The sequence below is a fragment of the Ziziphus jujuba genome, chromosome 5 (genome assembly GCF_031755915.1).
Source record: "Ziziphus jujuba cultivar Dongzao chromosome 5, ASM3175591v1".
NCBI lineage: Eukaryota > Viridiplantae > Streptophyta > Magnoliopsida > Rosales > Rhamnaceae > Ziziphus > Ziziphus jujuba.
In genome coordinates this window covers 15,022,302-15,029,449 of record NC_083383.1, presented here as the reverse complement: position 1 = coordinate 15,029,449, position 7,148 = coordinate 15,022,302, and the positions used below count along the sequence as shown (strand labels likewise).

The window sequence follows — 7,148 nt, the reverse complement described above, 5'->3', positions numbered from 1 at the left end:
TTTTGAGATAATTATATTTTAGCACTTTTAATTTGGAAAAATATCATCACTTCAGATTTATTTTTTAAATATTACATTTGTGCCCTTAATTCCAACTTATTGCAATACAATCTAATTGAATTTTTGGCTAGCAATTGTTTATTAAATGAGAATTTCTATTTGCAATTCCGTTTGAACTTTACACGGTTTCAATACATACCAAATTACTAAATGCAACCTCCAACCAGTCTTTTTACCATACCATTGCCATTAGGTGCGGATTGTGATCACCTTTGCATATATAAAAATTGCAATAAAATTTTTCATTTTTCGATAAAATATCCAAATTGTAAAATTAATTAATGTTCGTAGTCTATTTCTAAAAAGAGCAGCATAAGAAACCAATTTTCTTCTAAACCTCCTTCTAGGGGATACTTCGTTGGATGAACCTTACAAAGAATGATATTTAATCGGCAACTTCTGGGATGTGAGAAGAACTCCTCGCATTCCTCAACCGGTCTTTGATCAGGAAGATCATGGATGGATTTGTCCTCAAATTAACAATCGCTCTCTTAATTTGTTCTCAAGAATAAATGGCGTATGTGGCTTGTTTTTTTTTTATTGATTTTCCCTACAAGGCAGAGCATGAAAAAAGTTTTGGATCCTTTTGTAATTTAATCTAGATGTAGGACATATACAATTTATTCGGAATTGGTAAAAAAACTACTCTTATAAAATTTTAATTGTATGTATTACTCCTTTTTTCTCAACAAGTATATTAGTTTTTAAAAAATGAATTAATAATGCTATAGGAATCAAAATGTTTTTCAAATTTATGTATCAAATAACACATCTTAAAATGTTATTGAAGTTTTAAATGAACAAGTAAATAAAAAATAAAAAAAATTAATTAAATGTTATCCTATCAAATATCACATCATTTGTTAAATAAATTTAGTGAATAATTTGATAAGCATAACATCAACAAGGAAAGCCGCACTCTCTCCTTCTTTTATAACTCTAAGAATGGGCCCTTCCCTCTTACTTCTTTTAAATTATTTTCTTTTGATTTTTCAAGTCACAAATCGTTGATAATGAACCATCAATGATAACAAATATCATTTTTCTTTTATAAAATAAATAAGCTATAAACAAATTAATGATTTAATTTTAAAAAATAAAGCAAAAGATGGAAAAATTAGTTTTATTTATTTATTTTTGTCAATTTGAATTCTGTATAGATCTATACATTAAAAGCTTTGTCCTTGCTTATGATAAAAGTAGAGAAGTAATAAATGTAACAATTATTCCATCCTGGCTTATCTAATATGGTGTCTAAAGCCATTTATTTTTGACAGCTAATCTCCACTTTCTATACAAACCTTCCTTCCAAAAAAAAAAAAAAAACTTATGTGCTATAGAAAATGACCATGTGTCATTTTTGTAATATAAATTTTTTATTCAATTTTCTTCTCTCCTTTTCTTTTTCCCTCTTTTTCTATTCTGTCTTCCTCTTTGCGTTTTAAGAAACAAATAGAAAAACACTTAGGTAGTGTTTGTTACACTGGATTGGACAAGTTAGGACAGGACAGGACATAGTTTCAATCCCGTGTTTAGGAATGCAATTAAAGAACGTGACAGGTTATCCCATTGGGCCATGTTATCCCATGCGAAGAGGACACAAATGACCCGTCCATTCACGTGGGTCAGTTATGTCCCAAACTCGAAGAAGCATCTTTCCTCCTTCTCACTGGTGTCTTTCGTCGAATAAGTTTTGCTCTCTTTCACTGGATCGTGTTGAAGTAGCTCTGGATCGTGTCTCTCGCCAATGTAGCTCTATTCTCTGTCACCTGATCATGTCGATCGCGTCTCTTACTTGATCTCTGCTTATATCTGTTCGAGTAACACACATAGTCAGTGAGTTCTCTTTCCTTCTTCCATCTATTTCTTTACCTTCCTCTCCTTCGATTGTTCTTTCTTCTCCTTCGACTGTTCTTTCTTCTCCTTCGATTTGCAAAAATTATGGCCGTTTCTTACACCCAGCATCATTGATGCTGATTCGTCCTTTCTTCTTCTTCTTCTTCTCTTTCATTTTCTACACTTCTTCTTTGTTTTTGAAAGTGATTTGTTATCTTTGCTTTGCAAAAATGAAGGCTTTATTAAATTGTATTCATGTGATTTGTATCTGTAAAATTAAAGTTTTGATATGCAAATTAGGGCTTTGATTTGTGGGGAGGAAGGCAAAATTTGGAAGGTCTATAGCACTTGATTAAGGACATTCACTTGAGATTACTGCAAATTTGGAAGGTAAACTCTTCATTGTTTTTTTCCACTTGATTTTTTTGGAAGTTTTTGTAGTAAGCCATAATTTCTGTATAAAACCATCTAAGCTGGACTTGGATTTTTCTGCTTTCTGAATTGTTATGCTTTCTTGTTTACTCTTAGAGGTGTGCATTTTATTTTTATCATCTCTTTTTAGGTTTGGATTGTTTGGCTTTGGATTGTTTGACTTAGTTCTAGATTGTTTGGTTTTGCATGACCGAAAAGGGAGAGAGAGAGAAAGAAGTTTATTGCATACGCATCTAATTTCTCTTTTAAATGTATAGAATGTAGAACTTGGAGTTGACATTTTCGGAATGTGAGATTTGTACTGCAAGTTGTTGTTTTTGAATGTTTTCTAAGATGTAGACATAGTTTTGAAACCATAAATTTGGCTCTCAATTTTCTCTAGGCTTATGTGTTGCTGTTGCCAGAATTTTCTTACATGAATCCCCTTAGCAACTCCCGCATCTATATATATAGGCTAGGGAACAGATAGCTATTAAGGAAATTTTTCTTTTATTAAGTTCCCTAAATCAAAGAGTGCATGTGCCTTTCATTTTCCTTTTCCTAAACTTTCAATGTTGCTAGCTGCATAGCTTAGAAATCCATAAACTTTTATTTTCTCATACTTGCTGCCACTTGTCTAATTAGTCACCAAGGAAAATAACTTTCCTTTCTCTAATTTAGGCTTCCAAAGATATTAATCAGTTTAAGAAGCTTTTTAGTGCTTCCTCTTTTATTATTGCCACTTCTCAATAATACTAGAATGTTGAAACAAACAGCTGCTTCCTTCATCTCTTCTAGGCTTCAAATAGCCTCTGAATTTTTAAGAATTTAGGCCCCAATATATTTTTGAATTGAAACTCTATATTTCTTAAATCTTTTCCTAGAAATAAAAAATCATAAGAATTAAGTTATTATTAGAGCTGCAGAACTTAATTTTTTGATTATCAAATTGTCATTCATATTGTGAGTAGTTTCTGTTTTTTATTATTTTATTTCATAATAAAGAACAACTAAAAGCCATTTGTTTTTATATTAACCTTTTTCTTGCATTTTGCTTTCCTGCCGAGATGTGTCCTCTGTTGATGGAGTTTATGTTCTGTTGTCATGTATGATGGAAAAGCCCTCTTGTTACTATCCTATTTGCAGCTTCTAGCTAGGCCTTTGCTTACTGTATCTCCCAACTCTTTGTAGGGCTTGTTAAGAAATAATTTTATGGGTTGGTTTGGATCCATTTCATTGGGCCTCTTTCTATATTATTGTTGTTTCTTTCTTCATCTATGTATCTGAATTTCTAATTTAAACATTATTTTTAAAGAAAAAATATCAATTTAATTAATTATTAAGTTTTGCATATTGTTAATGATTAAAATACGAAGTATTGATTTCTTTTTTTCAATTTTATTTTTCCCAATTTAATCAGATATTTATGGAAACCGATATACAACCATCATTTATAAATTAGTAAATAATACCATATATCATTTGAGTAAAAATTGCTGACAATCTATATATATATATAATGTATAGGTTTCGTTTTTCTTAACCAAATTTTTTTACATATTAATGTATATGGAGCATGTAAATTGAGAAATTACTTAAATAAGCCTTTTCTAGATGAGTTGGGCCATCAAATATTGAATTGGCCCATTGGAGCCAAATGGACCTCGATAGAGATCACACAATTATTTGCATAGCAATTGATATTTCAAGCGGTAACAATTATTTCAATGAACCCAAATCATATATAGAGACATTCATTTTAAAATGTAAAATGGTATTTATGGTAATTATCTTGCCCCATTTTTGCTTGATGTTTTTTGTTATGTTGTAGTAGTATTCTATATGGCTATATGTTCAACTTTTCTATATGCCTTTTTGTTATATTGTAGTAGTATTGATGTGCTTTTTATTTCTTTTTCTTTTTTTATGTAGTAGATATGGATCGAAGAAAACTAACTGCGTTCTTGTTGCTTCCAAATAATTTAGAATTAGAAACTTCTTATATGTGTTTTACGATTGTGTTCCTTATTTACATGTATACATCATTGCGAATGACAAATGATAGAGGGGTTAGGAGTCGATTAACTAGGACTACAGAATTGCAGATGTCTTTTCTAAATAGTTTGTTAGACAATGATGTGAATTGTATTTGCCAACTTATGATGGATAGGAGAACATTTGATATTTTATATCAATTATTACACGAGGATGGATATGTTAAAATAGATGGTATTGTTACATTGGAAGAGCAAGTGTGTATATTTCTGTACATAATTGCTCATCATGCGAAGAACTGTACAATAATCAGTAGGTTTTATAGATCGGGGGAGATAGTTAGTAGATACTTCAATTCAGTATGGAATGGAATGTTACGCTTACATAGGATTTTGTTGAGACATCCAGAACCTTTGTCAGAAAATTGTTCAGATGATAGATGGAAAATGTTTAAGGTACGTATGTGGAAGAGTTTGGTTACTAATATTATATTTCGATTATTTGTAGCATTATCTAACATTAATAACTTTGTTTTGTGACATAGAATTGTTTTGGAGCATTATATGGAACTATTAATGGCAATTTGCCCCGCACGACCCGATACCCACGGTGCACAGCCTCTAACGGGGTAGTTTTTTCTCGAACAATTGGAATTACAGGACAAGCTTGGGGCAAAGGTTTAAAATCTGAATCAGGGATGGGCCGAGGACGAGGAATAAACATCCCAACTCGAACCCGGCCCGGTATATATATTTATTTATTTATTATAATTTCATTTATGTAAAACATCATTTTCTTCTTTTCTTATAAGCTCCAACAATAAACCTTCAACTTTTATCGCCGAGATCGATATATTTTATTGTATTTTTATTGCATATTAATCACTTTATTTATATTTTACTCGCAAAAAAAAAATTATATAAATTTTTTAAAAAATAATTATATGAATGATAAAAAAAAAAAAAAAATTTCTTGTCCCGTCCCTGATTGGAGAATCCCGGTCCCAACCCCGCCTCTAAAGAAACAGGAAAAACTGTGGGAACGAGATAGAAAATTCCCCTCGGGAATAAGGATGAGATTTTAAAAACTGGTCCCATCCCGTCCCGTTGACATTCCTATATGGAACCTATATTAAGGTGCACGTAGAAGAAGTCGATAAGCCAAGATATCGAACAAGGAAGGGTGAGATAGCCACAAATATCTTAGGTGTATGTAACCCGGATATGGAATTCATATTTGTATTACCTGGTTGGGAAGGTTCTGTTTCAAACTCAAGAGTACTTCGAGATGCATTAAACAGGCCAAATGGATTAAAAGTACCAACCGGTAAGATCAATCCTAAACTTTTACATTGTAATGGACTAACATTACATAAACTAATAGGAGATATTTTTCCTGTGTTAGGTTGTTATTACTTAGTGGATGCTGGTTATACTAATGGTGAAGGATTTCTTGCACCATATAGGGGAATAAGATATCACATTTTCAAATGGAGAGATGGTTGTGTACCGGTTACTCATGAAGAGTATTTCAACATGAAGCATGCATTTGCTAAAAATATGATAGAAAGGTGCTTTGAAGTTTCTAAAAAGCGGTGGGCAATTTTAAGAAGACCAGCCTTCTATCCTATTTCAATACAAATTAAGATTATTACCACTTGTCATCTTATATCAATCTTATTAGAAGAAAAATGACACTTGATCCTGTGGAAGTTGAGTTTGATAGGAATGAAGATATTGACGTTAGTACAGAGGAAGACATCATAGGATCAATATCTTCTTTAGATCAATGGACTCACTGAAAAGATGAATTAACTAAGCAAATGTGTGATAAGTGGAAAGGTCATTGTGCTCAATAGTGTTTGGTGGTTTTTGTGTTTATTTAATGTGGTAACTACTTTATTTTATGCTGTCTGTTTAACATTTTAAATAATTTGTATGAAAACCAATGTAATTATGTGCAATATTTGACTTTACTAATATATTTTGGTTGCTTGTTGTTATGGTATTGTTGAAGTCATAAAATTTTCATTTCGATATCAATGGAAGTTTAAGGTAGCGGTAGCGGTAATGATATCAGGGGGGTGAATCTAGACGTACATGGAGTAGGAGTGAGGAAGATGCGTTACTGATGATTTTAGGTGAGGTTGTAGCTAGTGGGCAACATTGTGATATAGGTGCATTCAAACCTGGCATGATGAATATGATTGAGAGGCGACTATCGAATATGTGTCATAACTCAAGGTTGCGAGCAAATCCACACATTGAGTCAAAGATGAAAAAGTGGAAGAAGCAATATGGTATAACATACGATATGCTGAACAAAAGTGGATTTGGATGGAATGACTCTCTTAAATACATGGAGGTTAATAGTGACGAAGTTTGAAAAGCACATGTGCAGGTTTTGAAACTTTTGACATATACTTTAATTGAATTTTTTTACTTTATATCTTTAATTTTTTACACTTAAACGTTGGTTGTTTTTTATTTTAAAGTAATCCAAATGCAAAAGGTTGGAAAGATAAATATTTTCCGGTATATGAGAGGCTTGCTAATATATTTGGGACTTAAACGTTGGTTGTTTTTCATTTTCGAGTAATCCAAATACAAAAGGTTGGAAAGATAAATATTTTCCAGTATATGAGAGGCTTGCTAATATATTTGGGACTTAAACGTTGGTTGTTTTTTATTTTAGAGTAATCCAAATGCAAAAGGTTGGAAAGATAAATACTTTCCGGTATATGATAGACTTGCTAATATATTTAGGAAGGATCGAGCAACAAGACATGGAGCACAAACTCCAATTGATATGTTTAATGATATCAATATAGAGGCTGCAAATGGACA

The 7,148-nt window shown here is 31.7% G+C and overlaps 1 long non-coding RNA gene across 1 annotated transcript; it reads left to right on the top strand.

The window, feature by feature from the left end:
* The first annotated feature begins 1,703 nt into the window (after window positions 1-1,703).
* Window positions 1,704-5,155, top strand: LOC125423095 (uncharacterized). The gene is made up of 3 exons (XR_007241726.2): window positions 1,704-1,896; window positions 2,197-2,286; window positions 4,847-5,155. It is a non-coding gene; the product is annotated as an uncharacterized LOC125423095 (long non-coding RNA).
* Window positions 5,156-7,148: the final 1,993 nt, after the last annotated feature.